Source organism: Vulpes vulpes, chromosome 7, assembly GCF_048418805.1.
Source record: "Vulpes vulpes isolate BD-2025 chromosome 7, VulVul3, whole genome shotgun sequence".
In the NCBI taxonomy this organism is placed as follows: domain Eukaryota; kingdom Metazoa; phylum Chordata; class Mammalia; order Carnivora; family Canidae; genus Vulpes; species Vulpes vulpes.
Window position 1 is genome coordinate 121,857,960 of NC_132786.1, and position 24,510 is coordinate 121,882,469.

At 42.1% G+C, this 24,510-nt stretch overlaps 1 long non-coding RNA gene across 1 annotated transcript in view; it reads right to left on the reverse strand.

Annotated features, from left to right (window-relative positions):
• Positions 1-2,574: 2,574 nt before the first annotated feature.
• LOC140599754 (uncharacterized) overlaps positions 2,575-24,510 on the reverse strand; it is a 44,316-nt gene continuing 22,380 nt past the window's right edge. The window contains exons 2-3 of the long non-coding RNA XR_012002769.1: positions 16,236-16,314; positions 2,575-5,408 (exon numbers count right to left, since the gene is read on the reverse strand). This is a non-coding gene — a long non-coding RNA (uncharacterized lncRNA). The remainder of the gene's footprint in view (positions 5,409-16,235; positions 16,315-24,510) is intronic.

Genomic DNA, 24,510 nt, shown 5'->3' on the forward strand with positions numbered 1-24,510 from the left:
AGAATCCTGTCCTCCAAAATAAAACCATAACTTATACTGCCTAGATAGGAACTGTGGCTATCCTAGCCCACTACGGTCTCTCAAAGGACACCAAAATCTCTCTGTGGGAAAGGATGTACAGTACTGCATTGCCCTCAAAGCTTAGCAATAAATAATCTGTCAGTCCTTGAACTTATTCTTGAGTTTCTTTAATTTATTGATATTTTTCATCTATGCAGTCAAGCAACACACATTATTATATACTTCCCAAGAGCCAGGCCTATATTTGTTACTGTAGATATAAAGGCATATGGCAGCCTCTGCACTAAAGAAGTTCATAATCTAGTAATAGAGAAGTATATAAATAATCCCATAAAAAAGTGTTTGCAAAGGCAGGGGTGGTCAGGGAAGCCATCATATCAATGTTTTGAACTTAATCTAGTAGCGAATAGGATGGGCAAGGAGATGGGAGAGGGACACCTTAAGCTGCAGGAACCACGCGTATGCAAAGATGCAGTCATGAAATGGCTTGATACTGAGAGTCTGTTGGGTAGGAGTTTAGTTGGCAACGGGACGAGAGGGAAGAATGAGATTGTAGAACTAGGTAGCAGCTAGGGGCTTATACGCTACTCTCGTTATGCTTACTTTTTACTTACTCAACACTACGTGCCCTGCACTGTCTCAAGTCCTTTACAGACGCTATTTCACGAGCAAGTTTGCAGTTAAAGAAATTACTACTCAGATAGGTGAATGATTTGCCTAGATCATGGAGCTTGGATAGGGGTAGAATTTGACCTCAGATTTGATTTATCTCCAAACATGCATTTCTCTTCCATCTACCACACATAGATTTTGGGAGTTATTTTCCCATAAGCAATGAGTTGCTGCTTGAGAATTTCTAGCTACCATGTGATATGCAATGCAATGAAAAAATTTGAATCTTGGAAGGATCTCCCTGGTAGCAATATAGAGAATGAACTGAGAGTGACATAGGACTAGAAGACCAATTAAGAAGTTATTACAAGGGTCCAAGCAAGAAAAAAAAATGAGATCCTAGGCCAATGGTTCTCATAATTGACCGTCTAATGGAAAGCTTTTAAAAATATGTAATGCCTGGGTCCCACAGTCAGAGATTCTATTTTAATTGGTCCCAGATGTGACCTGAGCAATGACATTTTTAAGACTCTCCAGATGATTCTATTATGCAGTCAGAGTTGAGAACCATAGGCTTTGGCCAAGTCAATGACACTGGGATTTTCTTAATGCTCTTGGGTTATGCTAATATGAAGTCTGGGTTAAGAATCATTGCTTTAGCACCTTTATGAACCTCTCAACAAATAGCCTGCATTCAAATTAGCAAGTAGATTTTTCTGGGTTATTTAGAATGGCCAGAAAATGCCTTCCTCTTATTAGAGGATGAGCAAAAACTATTGCACATGTTAACATTTTTGTGAGCAATGTGCTCTTGGGGGGGTGTGTGTGTGTCAAAATTTCATATATAAACTTCTAGATATAGTGCCAGGTGCTATATTTTTTGACTTTTCAGACAGAAGTGAACTCTCTGAATAGTATATTGTTCATGGTAACAGAGTATACTCAGAGAAACAGATCTACGCTTGGCAATATAGCAAAAGGAATTTAATGTGGACACTAGTTTAAAAGTGTTGGAGGACACTTGGGTAGGTCCTTTGGTTAAGCATCTGATTCATGATTTAGGCTCAAGTCATGGTCTCAGGGTCCAGATGGAACTGCGTGGGGCTCTGTGCTCAGCAGGGAGTCTGCTTCTCTCCTTCACCCTCTCCCTCTGCCTCTCCCCTGCTCACATGCTGTCTTTCTAAGAATAAACAAAATCTTTAAACGCAAACAAACAAACAAGTAAAAATATAAATGAATGTGTTGGAAGAGCTGAAAGGGAAACTGGGCTGGGCAGGCAACCCAGGGAGAGGACAAAAAGAAGCTATGCCACGTATGGAAATGGAGGGACAAAAGTAGGAAAGATTTTTACTACCTGGGTTTTGAGAGCTGGGGCCTTGAAGGAAGTAGCTGGAACCACAGAGATGTAGCCACTGTTGGAGATGCTTTTTAAAGCTGAGAGGAGGGGAAGAAACCCTGGCTCTTCCCTTCCACTTGCTCTCCAATCTCACACCTGTGCTTCCCATTGGCCGAAACTAGTAGGAAGCCGGTTGGAAAGGGATCTTGGGATGCATACTTTGGGGGGATGCATACTTTGGGGGGATGCTGAAGGTTGGGGATGGATCTGAAAGCAAACAGGCAAATGACCAAGGGCTAGGATGCTGAGCCAGATTTGTCCTAGATTCTGGCTGTAGATACATCCCATACCTGCTGTTAAGTATATGTGCTATACAACACAAAAGAACTGGGAAATGCTGAGAGTTTTCCTTTTATTCCAGTTACGCAGGAATGACTTTTCAAGAGTCATATGTTAGTAATTGTTCTGATATTATCAGCTTCTCAGCTAAGTTCACATTTAAGAATTTATTCCAATATAAACATGTGAAAAGTATATTTGACGTGAATAAATGAAAGATACAGGTTTCAAAAAAAAAAAAAAAGAGGCAACTTCGGATAGGTGTAGTCTCCATGTGCAGAATTTTACTGACACTGAATGGTTAGCAGTAGGGTAACAGCTGCATCGAGAGTGCTATTTTCAGATAAGTAGTAAGTCTCATTTCCACAAGCCAATTTGCAAGAGTAACATTTAGAAGAATATTCTTTCCCCCACTCAAAAACTACCTTGGCTACATGTACTGAAAAATAATTAAGAGTGGAATTGTTTTTATGCAAACCTGTCACTGATGGGGCCATATGGGCTTCAATTTCTACCTTTTGGTGGCCATCTATACCATTTAGAAGGGTCTTGCTTATTTCAAAACAGCATCTTGATTAAGACACAGGAGTCTGATCCCAGACAGGCCATCAGGCTGGGACACTGGTAAGAGGCACACCTTGATGAATGTGGACTAAACCATAGGTGCAGATCCAACAACTCAACTGCATCATTTTCCTAAGGAAGCATTAATCTGAGTCAGGTGGAAAAACAATATTTTCCTATGCCCCTTTGAACTTTAAGAAGATTAGAAAGAACAAGATAAATCTGGGCGGGGTGTAATTTAGTCTTAGTTGTCAATTCATGTGTCTATTTTGATGGAGATGACTGTTACAGTTGGTTGAACCCAGTGATCTTGCAATGGTTTCTTTTCTCCAAAATGGAATTTCTCCAGGACTTGGTAGTTTGCCTTCTTAAAGTACAAGTAAGTACAATCAAAGCATTAAAAATCCTCCCATCAAGATGAACATGGCCCACTCCCCGTCCATGACGCGTACGACATTTATCTGGCCTGTACCTCTGTGTAGTTCCTCAAGGATGGGTCTTATGATCAGTTTCCAACAAAACCAGAGCTTTAAATGAATCGGGTTAGTCTGAAGATATGTCAGGCCTTTACCAGCATCTTTTGGGGCATACAGTATCTCTTTCGGATCCTGGCTTCCAAAAAGAGAGAAGAGTGCTCGTCTTCACAAGTTGATTTTCTTTGCCTAGGCTCAACCAGTAGTGATAATAAGTAGAGGCACTAGGCCTACTGTGTTTCATTAGCACGATTATTATGTTCACTGAAGACTTGAAGGGTTGCGTGCTAGTGTAAGAACTTTCTTGCATGGACGTGCCGAGGTTTTGCATACCAGATGCTAATGGTGTGTGAATTGCCTGGACTACCTGATATGGCCCAATCAGACAAATATCAATGAGGGTTTTTTGTTCATTTTTCTGTTTGCTGTGACCCTCATTTTCATGAGGCAAAAGGCAAGGTTTTAAAAATACTTAAATTTTATGTTGTTAAAGATTTTAATCGATTGACTTGTGTAAACTCCCCTTCATCTTTCACCTGCTCCTGCACTTTGGGGAGTAACAAGGACAAGACCAGAGCTCCAAGAATTTACTGATTTATAGCGTGACCTATGGCATGGGTCCCTCTGTCACAGACAATGGAAACACTGAGGAATGAAATCATTCAGAAGTTCCTCTGTAATTAAATACAATCCGCTTTCCTGCAAGGATAGTCTTCTCTTCATCTAGAAATTTACATATTTGTAGAAAACCTGTAGCCATTTTTATCTTTGTTCTCCCTTTCAACTCCATCCAGGTTTCCAGTGAGATCGTCCCTAATTCACTGTGGAAATTAGGCTTTTTATATGCACTTCTTTCTATACATGTGACATTGTAATAAGGAAGTGGTTTGTTGTTCTCAATAATCTCATTTGTCTCCAGCATATTTTTTTGAGATAATTCCCTTGCTAGCTGACTGTATTTTAAATGTGTGCAAACCACGTTTTACTTCTCTGATCTAAACTATGCAAACAAGAAGACCCTTACTTTCCACTCTATTTTATCAACACTAATTTCTATTAAACTGACATAAATATATCATCCTTAAACTCTCAATTCTGTTTTCAGTTTAAATTTCTTTCTCCTCAGATTTTATAGTCTGCTTCTTTCCAAAACATGATTTGAAATTGAACTTATTGATGTACTGTATGGCAAATTTCCCCCCACATTATTTTATTCTTTACCCTCTAATATCCTCTCATTATTCCCTATACTTTTTTTTTTAACTTCATTTTAACATAATTCAGGGGATCCGGCCATAGAGTTACATCTTAAGGACTGGGAAGTTTCCAATCACTAAATCTTTTCTAACCAGCTTAATGACCAAGAAACTATTCAGACCAATCTATATTTCAGTCATTCACAGTAGAATGGCAAACCAAAGAGCTATGGGAAGTCACTGATATTAGTTACACAACAAAATACTGGGAATCCATTAGACATTAATAGACATGCTTAAATTAATTAGTTGGAAACGACCATCCTTTCAGAACCATGGACAGCTATATCAACCTCGTGACGATCTCAAAAATTGGAATTGTATAATGAGATATCTAAAGGCTCTTGATTACGTAGCCTTGCTTAATGCTTTAAACATCTTAGTTGTCCTTAGTTAGGAGGATTACACAGGGCATTGGGGTCTGAGCTAGTCCTTCAGAAAGCTTGCCTAGGAACACAAAGTAGGAGCCTCCTAACATGAGTAAAGGGGCCAAGGACACCACCATCCTAGAGCCTTCATGGCTGAGGAGACTCGCCTGAGGGACCTTTATACATTTGTGTCTGTCTCAAAGAGACTAGTGTCCTGGGAAAGTTCAGTGACCCTTGACTTAACCTAGTGATAGTAAATCTTGAGGCTCGGTAACTTAGCTTGATGGAATATTATAATTCTATGCAATTATGTGTGAGTACATTAGAAAAGCTAAAGAGAGGAGAAGACAGGTGTGGGAAAGGTGAAAAATGTGTGAGTAATCTCAAAGAGGTAGTTAGACATTTGTGGTCAAGTTGATCTAGAATATCCTTGGAGCCACTGAAAGCAAAAAAGAAAGAAGAAAAATTAGAGTCCTGGCATTATGCAAAGAAAGGTTATTTTACCTCTGTCACTAGACATACGAATACTTCATTGTTAGAGGGCAAATCATCCTATACAGTGTTTTTTAGGTTCTTCCATAGTTTTCTGATAAACTTTTACCATTCAAGAGAGAATGTGAGCACAAAGGACCTGGATTAGGTTCTTGGCGTATTTCACCCAACTTTTTATGCTGTATTTCTATTATCCATCCTGTCTCTCCTCTCTCTTCTGTCCAACCTTCTCACTGTCATTATTTCCTTGTGATTTTTTTTTTATTGAGAATGTTCCCTTTCATGTGAAAATGTAGCTGGTGTCTCTTTGGAAAGGAAATAAGACTAATTGGCTACTTTGGCAATCGCTTAGTCCTGAGTCTAGCAGGAAGGGCTGGGTTTTGGCAGGAAAGAGAATTAAATGTTCAAATTCCCAAGCTGTCAGCTAGCAGATGTACATTCAAATAGGAGAACAAAGAACCTTCTGGAATAAAGTTGAGAGCCCTGGGTGTGTTGTCAGTTGGAAGGGGAATCTGTTTCAGCTCAGAAACAAATGCTCCACTCCATGTGTTCTGACTTTCTGCACCAGTCCCCTCACCTCACCTCTGCAACCTTGTGTCTCCAACCTGCTGAGAAAATATCACTCTAAAGGGGACACATATGGCTACAAATTCAAATTTGCACCTTTGTCACATGTCTGTGCATCTTTATTATTGAGCTGATTACGTTAGACTGCATCAGGTCTTTCCACCTGTCCTTTCTTTGTGACTGTGTCACAGCCCTACCCCCCTTGCCTCCAGCAGGGCCAGGTTCAGGAAGGCCACTGTCTTCTGGCCCCAGTCAATGGCAGGAGGCCAGCATTCCCTACACAAAGGGCCAACAACCTGTTTCCTGGCATTTGGTTTCTGCTAGAAGAACCCCTCTTTCCATTCTCTTTGTCTTTATGGTATTGGGAAGGGGCATAAGAGACTAGTACATATTGAAATATCTTTAGATATTACTGATGCCATGCTATTTTTAGCAAGCCCGCACACGGTTCATAAACTTTTTCTATTTAGTAAAGCCTATTATAGCTTCAAACCTTATCTACACTCAGACTACTTCTTGCCCCTCCACTCATCCCTCCCCTAGTCTAAATCACCATCGGACCTCACCTGTAATATCTTGACCTCCCAAAGCATTGGAGTTTACCAGCCTTTGGGATTTCCCTTTCCTCCACTTCAGGCTCATCCCAAACCAGCAGCCAGGGATTTTGTAGTATCACATCATCTCCATTAGAGCCCAGCACTGGCTTCCCAGCATATTCAGATGAAAAGTGAAGGCCTTACAGTCATTCATAACACCCCTCAGAGCCTGGCCCACCAATTTCCTGGCCTCAACTCCTATATGTTTTTCCTTATGGCCGCTCAACTCCGGCCATGCTGCCCCCATTGATGTTTACTACACACGCTCCCTCTGCAGGGTCTTTGAATCGTTCTTCCCTAAGAGAGTCCCGAAGCTCGCTTCTTCCCTTTTTACCCTGCAAATTTTTTCTTCCCTGCTTTTTATTTTTTTCTCCTGAGCATTTACCACTAGACATTTTACTTATTTATGTGGTTTATCATCTTGCTTGTTATCGTGTAAGCTTCATTTCCCTCTAATTTCCCTTATGTTTGCCTTGTGAATCTTCCTCTTATTGGCATTTGGCATTCTTCGAGGTATTTAACTTGATATCTTTGCATCAAGTCTGCTTCTCTATTTTTGTCCTTCCCAGCTCTGTTGATATATAATTGACATATAACATGTATAAGCTCAAGGTTTAAAACAATGCGTTGATTTGATACACTCATATATTGCAAAATGATCACCACTACAGCGCCAGCTAACACATCCACGGTATCATGTAGTTACTCTTTCTGTTGTGGCCAGAACACTTAAGATCTACTGTCTTGGGAATTTTCAAGTATACAATACAGTGTTATTAACTACAGTCACCATGTGGTTATTAGATTCCAGAACTTACTCATCTTATAGCTGAACGCGTCTTTCTACCTTTTGACCAATACCTTCCCACTTAAGGCTACCACTTTGAATCTGCCCCCCACCCGCCCCCCACCAAACAGGTCCAACTTCAATCCATTTAATTTCAATCCATACCAAACAAATATCAAAATAACAAAAATTCTGTAGACAATGAGGGAAAGGGGAAATACTCTAAAGGGGAATGGGTTTTCACCAGGCAGGTCTGTGTAGTAGGTAAAAAAGTACAGGATAACGGACAGCCGAAATACGATTTAATGCAGGAGAAGGATGGGAAAGGCATCTACCCAGAACAGATTATCTCCAGACACCTACTGTGAAAGCCAGGAAAACAGACCAGCTTCTTTCGATCCTGATCAAGCTCTCAACAATGATAGAACTCTTGGGAAAATCTCAGGCTTTCTGGTCTTTGGATATTTCTTTTCCGATTGAGTCTATTTTTTTCTGCATATTTCTACACTCTTAATTATCTGAGTCATTTTAAATCAACATAGGAAGAAGTGTCTTTACTGATATCTCCACACCTTTAGAGAGTAAATGGACCCTTATGAGACTTGTTATATAATCAATTGTCCTTTTACCTGTGACTTTGGGGGCCACATGCTTTTTCTGACTTTTCTTTCAGGGAAGCAAATAAATGGGAATGGCTCTTGTTAGACTTTTTTCCAATCTGGGGAATAACTTCATGTCCAGTAATTCATAGGAGTATGCTGTCCCAACTCCTGCTCACAAATAAAATTAATCTGTCAAATTCTCTTGCGTTAGTCAAAAGCTCAAACTAGTTAAAATGGAGAGTTTGCCCCCAAACACCACAATCCTAGGTTATTTTTGTTCATGTACCCTTCTTAATAATTTTGAAAAAATCATTTATTGCCTCAAATATTTTTATTTTCAAGGGAAAAGATCATCATAATATTAAATAGTTACAAAGTCTTTAATTTCTGGCACATTGTAAGAACTGACATTTAAAAATGAAACTATTACAACATTCTTTCAAATGTTTCATGAGAAATCAATTGCTACAATTTGATAACTACCATAATCCATTTAAAATATATTAAACCGTTCCCTAACACCTAGAAATTTTCTATCTTTCCTTTTTCTTTGTTTAACTGATATTTCTATCTTACTACACCCCCTAGACATTTATCCTTATATATTTTGTGCTTGGAAAATATTTTGTTGATCATATCATGCTAATCTGTAACAAAATATGCATATAGGCTTAATTTTTCTCTCTAACCATGGGATTTTAAATGTTATGATTTTTTTCTAGATTGAGTTATAATTTTAGTAATATATTCTTGATCAAAACAACATAAGTATATTACAAATGTCAGTGAATTAAACATAAAAAGTAAACTTCTAACTGAAAAATCTTTAAATGAGATGAATATAAATGAATAATGATCAAACTTTTCTTAGGTTTTAAGTGAAAGAGAACTGTATTTTACTGCTAAAAACCAGTTACACATTTTAATCTGAAATATTTTATGATATGAAATTTTATGGGAATTGACTATATTTGGGATGCTTTGTATAATATCATAAATACAAATTTTCAAGCCCTACCCCCAAGAGATTCTACTGTAGTAGTTCGTTTCCCCCCTTAACACTTTGAGAAGAAGTAGCTTTGTAGAACCTACTAAAGATGTGGGTCCTAATTCTAAGTGCAAAGGATAGCCCCCTTGAAGGATCTAAGTTAAGGGCTGACATGATCAGGACTGTGGAAAGAGCAGGAAAGACTACATTGTTGGGGACCAGAAGAGGGTACAGAGATACCAGATGGAGATTATCTCAGTAGTCGGGTAGAAGATGATGGTGGCTTAGCACAAGGTCTTAGTACGCATGATGGAAATAAATAGACACGAAATAGGTTCTAAAGGTAGAGTTGAACACAGTAGGGTGTCTAACTGAACGTGGGAAGTGAGGTAGAAACAAGAGGCAAGGGTGACTCTCAGATTTCTGGCTTAAGAAACTGAAGATGTTGTTGCTGCTGACTCAGGGATCACACTTCCTGAACCACAGAGATTGAGCTTTATATTTGGGAGTCACCCAGTACAGCGATGCTGTCTGAAGCCAGAGGAATGGATGAGAATACGAAGAGGCCAGAAATGGAACCACAGAAATCTTCAAAATTTAAGATACCAGCGGAGGGGTTAGAGTACCCTAAAGACAGTGAGAAGATGAGACTGAGAGTATAAAGAAAGGAGGTGACCTTTCACGCATCTGACTTCTTGTAGGTCTTTGCAGCCCTGTAGAACTGGCCATATCTAGTACTAAGAAAATACAATAAGATAATGAGTAAGTGTATGATGAAGGCAGATATCACCATCTGAAACTGAAAAAAAAACCATCTGGGACTGAAAAAAAAACAACAACAACAAAAAAAACCACCAACATTTGCTTTCTGATTCCCTCAGCTGAAAATTATGCAGGCAATTTATGACATAAGAGCTGGGGAATTTAGGTTTGTTAGAAGAATGGATACATCTCTTAGAAGGAACACAACGTGCATCCAAATCACTAAGGATCATCAATACGCAGACTTCTATGTTTAGTAGAAGAATCCCTTGAAATCTCTTCTGGCCCCGTGGGCTCTATTTCTACTACGCGTGTGTCTGGTGACCACCGACCTCTGCATCTTCGGGCTGTCAAGGATGACGCTTAGTCCTAGAAGGGAAAGAAACCCCGCGTGCTTTCTCCCTGCCCCCTTTTTGAAGGGCCCAACACTCTCCCTGACTTCTGTTACTTTTTTCCACTGTTTCCAGGTCAACCAACCTTTTCTCATAAACTCGAAAACATGACCCACACGGCTTATTCGCTGTTTAACTGAAGGCTATCTATGCGTGAATCTTGACGGAAACGGACTTCCAACCCTATCAGTCTTTGGTGACATCAAGGAAGGCCACTTGGCCTCTGGGCCATGTACACAACTCAGCATCCAGCGACACCTGTTGTATGACCGAAGTCCCTGGTAGAGACCGCAGAGTTATTTCTGTTATCATCAACTCCCAGAGACAAAGGGGACATTCCATTAGGGATTCTCTTCTTCACATTCACAAGGCTAGTGTGGGGGTAATTTTAGCATCTCTGATCACGAGTAGAATCCACTTGAGCTCCTGACCTTTTCTGGCTCTTTGTAACCCTGAGGGCCAGGACTACCCACACATAACAGGTGATTCACCCACACGCAGAAAGCACAAAACAGTTTCTGCCCTAAATGAAGTCCTCCAGCCATATTTCCTGATGTTTCTCCGGTCGCCAATCTGCCTTGTCACTCTCTGGACCCTACTTACAAATTCTCCCCTAATCACGGGTGGAACAGTCGGCCAGCTTACCTACCCACCTCTCCACTCGAGTCCAACCACCTACCCACCTGCCTGCCCACCTGTTTTCCAAACTATGGATCTGGCTTGGTCTATTCCTCTGACACCTGATTTTTGTTGTTGTTCTGTGTTGTTTCTATTTTTGCAGAGGAAAAATAAAAAACTGCAGAGTTTGGTTTTGTTTTTGCAATTTGAGCATTGCGAATTTGACCCACAATATCTCCCCCACCTTTTGTTTTAATTTCAGTTATAAGTAGTAAGTGTGAAATCAATGTTCTCTGGCAACTCATGTTATACAATAAATATGAGACTATTTTTAGTAAATTGGACGTTTTTTTTAAAATTCAGCTGTAGTTGAATATTTAAGGGATTTCTGGAACAAATATTTATTTATTTGTTTATTTATTTATTTTTAAAAATTTTTTATTTATTTATGATAGTCACAGAGAGAGAGAGAGAGGCAGAGACACAGGCAGAGGGAGAAGCAGGCTCCATGCACCGGGAGCCCGATGTGGGATTCAATCCCGGGTCTCCAGGATTGCGCCCTGGGCCAAAGGCAGGCGCCAAACCGCTGCGTCCCCTGGAACAAATATTTAAATATCGAAAAGGATTCATTTATGCTATGAATCCTCTCCCCCTAAAGCACGCTTTTCATACCTTTAGACTGGATCTTCTTAACATGGAATACTGCAGCAACCGGAGCATAACTTTCATCATTCATAATCCTTCTTGTCTATGGAAGGAGGATAATTTCAATCTTACCGGGCATCACTGTAGCACTTGCCATGACACAACCTAATGTACTGGAGAGAGTCCTCTCCACAAGCCTCCCGGCTGTGCCAGCCTAGTGTCCAGTCCTGCACTGGTGTCTCCTCGATGACACAAATGTCAAGAGTAATAAACTTCTATGTGATGATGTTTTCTGCCTGAAGGCCCTGACTATCTAGAGTGATACCAGGACTCTATACATAAAACAACCAGAATGTGGCACAATGAAACCAATCATTTCTGTCAAGTTAATGAATATGCCAACTGATAAATGAAAAGTCCATCTGCAGCAATTGGTGCTGTCTGGAACGAGTGCATCAGCTGTGCCCCAGTTTAATGCAGAGGCTGAGTATAGGAATGGCCTATATACGGCGAACATTTTTTTTTTCGACACAAAGAAGACTATGATTATGTTTACGTGATAGCCAAAGGAGGACATTCTTTCCTTCTTGGAGTCATCAAAGTACTCCACATTTTCCTGCATTTGCCAATGACCCTACATGAACAAAGCCTTTGAACCCACCATTTTAAAGATATGTTACTAAAAATAAGACCGGCCAGTTATTTCTCTTTCCTATCTAAGTTTTGGGAGGCAAAATTGCTGGAACCTGGAGTTTACTAATGATGTAATCACATCAGAGCAAACGTGGGGTTAGCCCACCGTGGCTGTTTCAGATGAGAACTAATAGAGTAATACGTGTCAATTTTGATCATCTACTAAATACTTAAGTCTCAGTACGTATATATTCTAAATTTACTTTTAAAAGATACTGAATTATAAGCATCCTGAGGTCAGAGAATACACCAAATGTACCTTTGTAAGTCCCATAGTATGACCTACAGAGAACTGCATGTGACAGGTGCACCATTAATCCCTAAGATAATCAGAGGATACCAGAGTTAAAACCCAGGAAACCCATAAAAATGTTCCAGTCCAGCATTTTTCTGAAGTATGAATTCTTTTAAATATCTGACACAAAACATCTGCTCAGTTTTTGGATGAATACTTCTATTTTTTTTTAATTTTTAAAAATATTTTACTTACGTATTTGAGAGAGAAAGAAAGCATGAGCAGGGGGGAGGGGCAGAGGGAGAAAAGACTCCCCGCTGAGCAGAGAGCCTGATGCTGGGCTCGATCCCAGGAACTTGGGATCATGACCTGAGCCAAAGGCAGACACTTAACTGACTGAGCCACCGAGGTGCCCCTGCAGGGACACCCCTAAAATTAGAGAAGTCACTGCCTTCTGGGCAAGTCCATTCAAAGTTGGGGAGTTTTAACTTCCTGAATGAAAAAAGGAATAAAACAAACTCTGGAACAATATGCACAAATATAGCATTGTGCGATGGACATCAGCCTAGTGATCCAAATCAACATCTTAAACTCCGCAGTCAATGATTATGATCAGCCCCTCGCATGTACCTACGCACCTGCTCCTCTTTAGCTTGATCCCATCCCTTGGCTAAACCGTAGCCCCGCTTACGTCCATCCCTCCTCCTGGCCCGTGCCTGCACGCTGGGCTGCCCGTGCGTGGGTCAAATACAGATCTGTGCTGACTGGTCACCCGTTCATTTCACCTCAGAGGGCCCCTAAGGATGCACGACCTTCTATCCCCTGACCAGTTCCTTCTCCTGCTCTTCTGGGCGGCTTTCAGGCCTCTCCTCTTTCCTCAAAACTTCAAGTATTGCCCCCGTCACTATCTACAGTGGATCACCTTGCTTCCTATTTGACAGAAAGAAAAAAAAAGATATAATCAAAAAAGAAATTCCCCATTTCCCCACATCTGTGCTCGTAAGCTGTCTTTGCACCACAGCCAGCCCCTCCAGGTGTCCATTATTTCCACCGGCTTTTGCCGACTTAAGGTTTTATCATCAGTTTTCCCCTCCCTGCTGGATCATTACCAGGAGCTTACACATGGCAATATTTCTGGCAGTTCAAAAATAACCCTTTCTTTATCCTCTGCCTGCCTCTGCTATCTCATTTCCCTCATTCCTTTTACAACAAAACTCCTTGAAAAAAAACTTGTCCTGACCGTCGAGCTCCCATCTTCCTCCTTCCGTACCTCTGCGAAGCCCTTCGGTCACCCTTCTACCTAGACCACGGCAGGGAATTTTTTCTTAACCAAGTTACATTGCTAAGTACATCTCATCCTCGTTTTTAACGACCTCTTAAGGGCCTTTGGCATAGTTGATTACTCTCTCTTTTCTCCAGTATTTTCTTCACGTGGCGAGGTGGCCAACGTTCAAAGATGGCTGTGATTAATTCTCCACCTTCCGGTAAGTGTGTGCCACTCCTCCACTGAGAAGTGGCATCGACTTCTCCACCTCCTTGAATCTAGGCTGGCCTCTCCTTGCTTTGGTTGATGGAAATAACACCGTAAATTCCAGACCTGGCCTTCAAGAGGTCTGGTAGATCCTGCTTCTTGCCCCCCTGAGCCCTGACGTCCATGTGAGAAGCCCAGGAGTCCACGTGGAAGACTACTGAGGGGCCAGATGCATGGCTGACAAAGCAACCTTGGCCTTTCAGCGCAGTCAAGCCTCCAGCAACCACCCATCCAACCAAGGTCCGCCTGCCGCCGGAGGAGAGACGTCAAGCAAGAACCACCTAGCTGAGCCCACTCAATTCATACAGCCTTGACCCAGAAGAATATGCTGTTTGGTTGAGGCACAGATCGCAGGCCGGTTTCTTACACAGCAATAAAAAACTGCATCACCACCTTAGGAAACATGGCCTCAGACTACAGGGCCCCCAACAGCCGCCTCTAGAACCCACTGTCATATGTGAATAGCATACAAATGGCTGCATGTGGCACGAGTACCAAGGCAGGCCCATTCCTGGGAAAGCAGCACTCTGCAGAGGGTTGACTTTGGCTTGAGGACTTCCCAATGGACTCCTCGAAGGCCTCACTGACCTCCTCTCACCCCCTCCCACCCAAAGCTTATTCACTCGTGATCAGACTCTCACTGCAGTCTGTCAGCTGTTCCAGGCTTGTGTGGCTCCTTCGCTTTCCCTCACAGGCATAAAATACCTGCATGTTTAGTTCCATCCTGGCTTTTGCACAGAGGATCTGGGGGTAAGCTACCACATTGCCTGGCTCCTCCCTTACCTCTTTAGTCACTGCTTTCCCGTCTCTTTCACTGGTGTCTCTTCATCTCCCTGCAGATGGTTGATGTGCCCCTTGGACTTCTCTTTCTCACCCACACTTTTCCCCTTGGAGATCTTGTCCAATCTTGGGGCTTTATATACCATCCATATGTTAAAGGCTCCCAGATATCTCTCTCTCTCTCCAACCTGGACCCCTCCTCTGAACTCCAGGTATCATGATATCCCGACATCTCACTCAAGTGTCTTACGGGAACTTCTCAAATTTAATGTATCCAAAATTGCACTACTAACATTCTGCCCCCCCGCTGTCCCCCCAGGTGTCTCTTTTGCATTCCCCACCATCTCAGTAATTGGCAATCCTATCCTTCTAGTTGCTGTGGCCATCCTTGGCTCCCTCCTACCTCACTTCTGGTCACTAATAGGTACTGTCATCTTTAACTCCAAAATCTGACCACATCTCATCACCTCCCCTGATGCTATCTCGGTCCAACACATCCTAGTTCTCACTTGGGTTGTTGCAACAATCTGTAATCCAGTTCTCTGCTTGTCTTCTTATCCTACCTTCACCTTCTTCTCAGAGAAGGTGCCAGAGCAATCTTGTTAAGACTTGTCAGATCATGACAAACCTTCCATTACTCAAAAATCTTACTCCGAGCAAAATTCAAAGTCCTCATGATGATGTGTAGAACTATCCATGATTGGGCCCCCATGCCTCTCTGACTCATCCTCTCACCTCTCCGCTCACTCTGCTCTAGTCATGTTGGTTTCCTTGATGTGCCTCAAATCTGCCCGGCTTGCCCCACCTTCAGAGGGCCTTTGCATTGGCTTTCTGCCTGGAACATTCTTCCCTTTAATATCACCTCCTCCCAGTCTTTATGCAAATTCAACTCCTCTGCTAGACCTTTTCTTACCACCCTCTCTAAAATTAAAATTCCCAGGGCATTTCATATTCCCCTTACCTATTTTATTTTATTTTATTTTTCTCCCTAGCATCTGTCACTATCTAAAATACTGTGTATTTGCTTACTTTTGTTGTTGTTTGTCTACACCATTCTAATGCACACTCTATGAAGGAACAGATTTTTGTCTGTTTTATTCTCTGTTGTTTCTCAGCACCTAGAACATTGTCTGTTATGTAGAAGATGCTCAGTAAATATTCACTGAATGAAGAAATAACATTATTTTTTTTCTGAAATAAAATAACACACGAGCCAAATTTCAAGGTCTGGCACATATAAGATGCTCAATAAATATTCATTGAACAATGAATTCTTTTTCTAAGATTTAAAACACAAAATACACGAGCAAAAATCACACTGGGGTGAGTTAGAGATACAAATTGTTTCACTGAAACTGTACAGAATGTATCGTTTTGTAAGTAGAGCAAAACTGGGGCTTGTGAATCTGCTCCTCATGTAGATATTTTCAAAATATCTTGATCTTCCTTGCAATTTCTTACAGGGAAAATATTCACATGGAATTTCTGTTTCTTGTCACTTATCTCTTGGATATCCCATCTTTGACTACGAATCATGGTAGAATTTAATTAAAGCACATCAGAGGGAAAATCCCCTACCTTATTTCTTGGAAGAAGAATGCAATCCAAACTGAATTCATCTTGTGATGAAATTCATTTTTTCGGGAAGAACTGCAGACTTAAATGAGAGAAAGAAAAAGAGAAAAAAAATGGATAAGCTTAAACATTTAAACCCCTTATTGTCTCAATCCCTATAGAGGGAGGAGGCACGTCTTTAGTCCCTTGAGCCCCGTAGTTTTTTGTGCCAAAAATTCCACTCCTCCTTCCTCCTACTCTTCTTGACATATATTTAAAACAGCCAAATGCAAAAGGAACTCACCAGATCTTCACGAGGGGAGGAAGCTGTGCATTCCCTTTACTGTATCCTGAGATATTTTTAGCACATTTAAAGAGCAGTTTTTGACAATAGCAAAATAGGGCTCTTTGAGAACTAGTTATTTAAACCCCTGCTGAATGTATCCTGACAAAAATTAGAGAGTTTTATTAATTAGATAGCCTGAGGAGAGAATTAAATCTTGAATCACCACCCTGTGTGCCAAAATAAGTTGAAATCTTCCAACTTAGCCTTGTAATTAGAAGGTCCCAGGGAGAGGGCCCGAGTGTTCACTCTTCGTATTGGAGAAGCCGGCTGGCAGCGGGCGTGAGTGAGAGGAGATGCAGCGGCCAGTTCAGGAGGACAAAGGAAACACGGGTGTCATGGCAAATATGTGGTTCTGACTTGCAGCTCCAAGAAACCGGGACAGGGAGCTGGAATTCACTGCCTTGAAGCACAGGAGCCTGTGGCACCGTCTCCCCGGCTCACACGGGAGCCTTCGTGCCATTGCACAAAGGGCACGAGAGGCAGAGTTCAACTGCCCCACTGCTTTCTTAAGGATAAAAAGGTAAGGATGGAAGCCACTGGAATTCCTTCCCAAGCCCCAACAGGCAACGTTTTGATCTAATAACTTGTACAGGAGCTCTAGCGATTTTCATGCAACTTCAAACTATTCTCCGGAACAAAGTACCGTGTCGTCGCAGCTCCCCGAAATGAGAATGCTTACTTTTCAAAAGCATGACATTTTTCAAACCATTTGCATTTTAAAGGTCTAAGGAATTTTAATCACCGATCGGTTTTAACCCACGTTTCCTGCCTGCGAACATGAGCACACACCCTCGACTTTGCCTTCCTCATGAAAATTCTCTCTTAAGCTCTTGCTCTCATGTGTTTCTAGAATGGCTCAACTCCCCTGCAGCTCTCATGGGCCTGCTTTCCCAAGGGGTCTCCCCGCTTGGAGGATGAGAGGCCCTCTTCTCCCCAGCCGGGGCCCCACTTCCCTTACACACCAGCGGAAAAGAACCCAAAGGGGGAAGAGGAAGTGAGTAGACAGGCTGGTCTGGAGCGGACCTGCTGCATTTCCTCACAGGGGCTCTTCATCTCCCCTGGGAAAAGCCACGTGACCCTCAAATTTCTTTCAGTAAAATAAATTCTACGGCTCTGTGTCTACGCAGGCATTAGAGGATATAAGAAACCTCCATATTTCCTTGCATAATAGTTTTAGATTCTGGAGCCGGGCTGCCTAGGTTCAAATCCCAGCTCTTTCCTTCAAAGGCTGTGCAGTCTTGAGTGAGTTGCTTAACCTTTCTGTGTCCTGCTTCCTCATCTATAAAATGAGAAACATTGCTTCTATAAAATGGGAAGTAATATGACCTATGTCAAAGGGTTGCTGTAAATATTAAGTAAGCAAATATGTGTACGGTATTCTATAAGCACGAGCTGTGATTATTTTATGCATCCCTCTTACTAACATAGCAAAGACACTCGGTTGGGGCTGTTAATGATATTTAATGCCTCCAGGATGAAAATCACATAAGAGTTCCCCAATATCTACTAGCTCGTTAGCATTGACCCTTGCAATGGTCTGAATATTTTTTTTTTGTCCCTTCACTCCAACTCACATGTTGAAATCCTAACCCCTAAAGTTGATGGTATGAGGATGGTGGGCGTCTTTGGGAGGTGATTAGGTTAAAGGGATTAGAGCCCTTATAAGTGCAATTCATGTGTTATAAAAGTGACCCCAGAGAGATCCCTAGCCCCTTCTGCCATGTGCAGACACAGCAAAAGGTCAGCAGTCTGCAACCCAACAGGGCTTTCATCTGACCATACTGGCATTCTGGTCTTGGCCTTCCAGCCTCCAGAAGTATGAGAAGTAAATTTCTGTTGTTTACAAGCCATCCAGTCTGTGGTATCCTGTAATAGAGGCCTGAAAGGATTAAAGCAACCATTTTGACAGTTACTAAACACTCGTCATGTTCACAGCAAATGTTCAATCAACTCCATTTCTGGACACCCATTAGCTGGTGTTCAAGGCCACGAGGCCAGTTTCCTCATGAATGAAAATACGACATTCTTGCCAAATACAAGTCAGATAATACATCTCTCAAGTAATATGCAGTCAATAATATTTAAGTGATTCTCATGGAATTATGTGCCATTACCACTAATAAGCTTTTATTGGGTGATGACTGTGTGCTGGGCATCGAGCCAGATGCTGCCGACACGGAGAGCCACGACATAGTCCTTTACAATATAGGCTTACGATCTAGTTTGAAAAGACAGGATGTATTCATCAAGAGATAAATAAAAACAAATGGCAGCATAAAAGTACAAAAATAAGTGGAGCAAATAGTCATGCTCCAGCAATTCTAAAGGCGTAAGAGGTTATTCTGGGTGTGAGCAATTAAAAAATATCTTCCTACATAAAAAACTGGAATTCAAACAAAGTCTTGAAGATGAAGCAGAACTTTAAACACGTACAAAAAAAGAGGGGAGAAGGCATTTCAGGGATCCAACAGTGAGAAATGTTTATGGCGCAACTGGGGAATGAGCTGGCTAGGTCAACTGGATCAGGTGTCATAACCCTTCACCAACGGTGATCCCTCAATTTCATGGACTATGTATTTTTAAATTTGATTTGAGTTTAGAGCCACTGAAAACTTCCGTATTTCCTCGGGTAGGGTGCTATCTCTCACGTCTACGGAGTTAGCCGAGGTAACAACAATTCCCCTGCGTGCTGTATTTAGCCTCCTTTGCAACTCTTTTTTCATCTGTCAGTACATTCAATCAGACGAATGTTGGGGCAAGTTGGGAGACTTATTCAGCCACAGGACTACAGTAAAACTTCCCTTGAAAGGGGCCAAGAATGTAAAAAAGGTGAGAGGAAAATTGACAGAATGCACTTCTCTTTTGCCAAAGCTACTCTCCAGGTATCGACCCGCTACCTCATCAGAAAAGCAGAACATTCAGAGCTAAGAGGAGGTCAGCAGCTACTCGTGTATTCTTCACAATGAAGAGGTGGTGATATATTCATGAGAGAGCAAGAGCTCAGAGTTGGCATCGGCAGAATCAGGACTAGAACTCCAGACTGGAAGTCAGTACCCGGTCTCCCGACTCTCTCTATACCAGGTTGGTGGGGAGAACCTGGAGGGTGAAGATTGGTCAAAGAAACTAGGAGGAAGTCAATGGGCAGGTCACTGTTGGATAACAGGGTATGGGAGCCTGGAAGAGTGAACAAGCTCTGATGTTGGGGCCAGAAACAAAGAGCACCAAGATCCCAAATGTAGAGTCTGAGGTCCCTTGATGTGACTCAAGGATTTGTGACTAGCGTGGGAGGTTCAGCGGTACCTCCTATGAATTCCGACTCAACCTGTGAAATTAATTATATTTTTGGTTTTCAGGAATGGCCCTCAAAGAGTATTCCCTTGAAAACCAAAGACTCTAATATATTTTTTGATACTTCATTTAAGGTTCTTGTTTGTCTTGTCAACCGATTCTATCATTATTGCTATTAGGAGCTCTGACCAATAGACTATAGGAAGATTCCAGCGTGCGAAAGGCAACGGCAGAGTATATAAAGATGTGATAGATAGGACGCTCGTCTATATTCACCTTAACAATCAGTAAAGCAATGCTTGTTGTAAACCGTTACAATTTTTAATCGGTAGGTGACTTCTGTAAACTTGATTCTACTTTCTGGTTTAACTGTAACATTTAAATTTTTTTTTTCCTTAATGTCTATTACTCCAAGGAATATTTTGTCCCTGCACAGAAAATCTCAATGCCCACTCAGCATAACTGACACACGAATAATATTGGTGTCGAGATCTGTCTTACTGAATATTTTATAAATGGTAATGATGAGGAAGTGGGAGCACAGTGCCATTTGTAAGCCCGAAGATAAAAGTCATGTTGTAGATAATTGAATTCTGCGCAGATGGAGCTAAATTCCAATGAGATATATAAGCCTACGTCAGTGGGTAAAGTAACCAGACAGTTTTAATATGGGCAGATGAAAGAATATTCATTAAGGAACACATAAACATTACAGCTCTAAGATTTAGAAATTATGATTTATAAGAGGGTCAGTCTGACCTATACATGTCTTATCAGAAAAATATTTACAATGAATTGAAGGCTACTATTCATTGTAACTGTACAACTTGACAACCAAGAAGGGCCGAGAAGTGGGTAAAATAAGGATAAACATGGGACATAAAATGTGATCAATCCCTTGCCCACAAAATCCTGTAGCCTCACCTGAACTGCTTCACCGTCTTCTTGTTATTGTACCTCCAGAAAAACAGTCAATTTGGAAAAGCCTTGCAATCTTACTAATCATCATTTCCCCAAAGTTCTTAGCATGTAACAGGTTTTCAAAAAAGTGCTTTGTAAAACGAACCATCAGGAGACCCGATATGAAAAAAAAAAAAAAAAAAAGGAGACCTGATATGATACATTAGAGCAAAGGGATGGTGATAAGCAAAGGTATGGGTGCAGACTTGAAAAGATCAGTCTGAAACCTAGAGGCTGAGATTAGCATCAAACCCACAAAATGAATGGACTGCCCTCACCCAACAAAGAATTCAGGATCTAATAAATACGAGGCATCCTTTGGCATTTAAGAGATAAATATAAGTCAAATAAAAAGGCTTTGCAAAGCACACAGTAAATTTACATATCTCATTACTTCACAAGCTACGTATGTTGAAAATGCACACGAGCTTTTTGAAAAGGGCTTAATAGAACATAAAGACTATATTCAAGGAAGCAGGAATGTTTACATGTCCTAGATTTCTGAGATTGATATAGTGGAAAGGAATGATGCTCCAACGCTCTCAAAGCATAAATCGCGTACAGTGTGAAAAACACTAAGTTTGGCATCAGAATAGCTGTGCTCAATTTCATTCTGCTACCTACTGGCTCTATGACTTCGCACCAGTCACAATCCCTCCAACTCTTGTTTCCTCACCTGTGAGGTAGGAAGAGTAAGACCTCCCTGTGGAATTGTTGAGTAAGAAATACAATAACGTAGCTGAACGTGCATTCAACACGAATGGATCTATCACAGAAGGTATGAAATAATTCCTTTGAACCGCTAAGATACAGACTATTGGGATGACCCAAGGTGACAGGGATGGCTTGAGAATTCAGTATCCAAACTGTCCATGTATCAAGTTCCCAGCTGACGTTCTGTTGGGAATATACTCAACGTTATGGCCGCAGGTGTCTCTGCTGTGGGTACTTAGTACAAACCCCTTCCTTTCGTCGTTAGAGTACAGGGCTGGATGGGAAGGTGGGTGGGGAAAGGTGCGGATTCCAGTGGCCTTTTAAAAAATACCCGAAGAGATTATAAATTCGACCACGTGGCAGCCCTTGCCATTTCCCTGGCGTGAGCAGATAGCAGGGTTGGCATAAAGAGGACTGACTGCGTAAGACCCGTATTTTCAGAGCGAAGCCAGGTGCGCCCGGATCCCAGTGCCTGAGCGGCAGGGCCTCGGACAGAGCCGACACAGCAGGAGGCCTGTGGTGCTGGCCGTGGTTTTCTTCAAGATCACACTAAAACCATAATGCTAAATGGTTAAAAAAGGAGTCGCCCAGATTTAATGGAGTCAAGGTCACTGACCCCCGTTCAAACAGCCATAACAGTCTTCTGGAATCGCCTCTATAAAACACAAGCAAACAAACAGAAACAGCCCTGCCCTAGACTACTCCCTGGTTCCTGGAGCCAACAGGGCAGCTGATTTCTGGTAACAGCCCTCGTCTCCTCAAACTCCTTCAGGGCGCTGGTTCTCGGCCTTGGCTGACAAAAGAATCACCTGGGAAGCCTTCACACTCCTGAAGCTTTGGTTATATCCCAAAACAACTAAATTAGATTTTTTTGGGGAGGGGGGAGGGACTACAAGGATTGGTATTTTTAAGGCTCCCCAGATGATTCCAATGGGGGCCAAGGTTGCAAACCCCAACCATAGTAGCTTTCCGTTCCCAGCTGAATCAGATCCATGCCCCTTAGCTTGGTGCTTCACTCCGGCCGCACCTGGAGCCCCATCCATGTCGTCAGGCTTATTTCCTGTACCCCAGTGCACTAGCCTTCGCCGTCTGCTACGTTCTCACCCGGTTTACCTGCGGATACAGATCCCTGTGTCTACTTCCACTTACCTTTGTTATTTCAAATTGCATTCATCTATCAATACCCGGCTCCAATGGCTGTACGTCCGTGAGGCATTCCCTGATCCTCCAGTGTGGTGTTTCTGGAACATGTCCACATATTCTTTGACTCTTCTCCCACAAAAGAGAGAGTCTAACTCCTTTCCCTTTATTTATTTATTTTTAGATTTTATTTATTTATTCATGAGAATACACAGAGAGGAGAGAGAGGGGGGCAGAGACATAGGCAGAGAGAGAAGCAGGCTCCATGCAGGGAGCCCGATGTGGGACTCAATCCCAGGACTCCAGGATCACGCCCTGAGCCAAAGGCAGGCACTTAACCGCTGAGCCACCCAGGGGTCCCAACTCCTTTCCCTTTATATATGGGCTAGCCCTGGTGACTTGATTCCAACACACAATGTGGTAGTAGTGACTCTTAAGTAAGGCTGGATCAGAAAAAAAAAAAAACATCTGGAGGCACCTGGGTGGCTCAGTGGTTGAGCATCTGCCTTTGGCTCAGGGAGTGATCCCAGGGTCCCAGGATCGAGTCCCACGTCGGGCTCCTTGCATGGAGCCTGCTTCTCCCTCTGTCTGTGTCTCTGCCTCTCTCTGTGTATCTCTCATGAATAAATAAATAAAATCTTAAAACAAAACAAAACAAAACAACATACAGCTTCCACCCACTGCTCTCTTTCAACACCCAGGTCAAGATGGACCAGGTGGAGGGACCAGAACAAGAGTGAGGAGCGTGAGAAGCCAGCTGTTCCAGCACACCAGCCTTCTGAGTCTAGGCAGCATCAACCGCCAGACACACAAACAAATGAATCTTGAGATGATTCATGCCAAGCTTCAGGCCATCCAACTGGAACCCCAGACATCATGAAGTAGAGACAAACTGTCCCTGCCATGCCCTGTCTTATGTCCTGAACAGAATAATAAATGGGTATTTAACAACGCTAAGCCTCAGGATAACTTGTTACGCAGCCATAGTAATGGAAATGCTCACTTTTCTAGCTCATTTTATCTCTGCTTCCCATATGGTACTTAGCATGTTCTCTTACTATTTTTATTACCAACCACGTTGGGTCTCCCATCCTAGATTGCTAGGAGCTTGATGTCAGAATTTATAGCTTATTGATTTTTGTATCTTCCACAATGCCTCGCTTTAAAATGTGTTCGCCATTTTGAGTGAATCTGTAACTTCCGGCACAGGCAAGCACTGGCCTTACTAAGGCATCCTTCTGTTTTCACTTGGTTTCGAACCCCTGGCTCTAATTGTCGGTTATGTTCACCTCATTTAACTAAATTAAGGGCCTTGTGTTACATCAACAATACAAGGACGATAAAAGGAAATGTTGAGAATGATGGAAGGTGCAGAATGGATGATGGCAACCTGTGGACGTGTAGCCAGGAACCTACAATAATATGTATGGATATAGATACAGACAGTGTGCATTATGGGTCTGCTGTGAACTTTTCTCACCTTCACTCTAGGGAACTGATGAATTCTTAGCTCGGTGGCCAAGGGGGAGGTTTCTGGCTTTGCCTGGTCTGTATCCCCTTCTTTTCCCGGGCTGGTTGCATATCCCTGTGCATGGTGTTTGTGTCCCACTTCATCTGTGCTGGAATGTTGGCTCCTTTTAAGGATTTGTGTCAAATGTAAAGGATTGTCTGTTTTAAAAGGCAGCGCAGCATAGTCGGAAAAGCCTGGGCAGACCGGGTTGAAATTCTGGGCTGCAGCTCCAGTCGGCTCATCTGCCTTCAGCAAACCCCTTGACGTTGATGGTACCCAATCTCCTTCACTGAAAGAGGAGGAGGGGAAATCCTTACCTTACAGAACTGTTAAAAACTAGT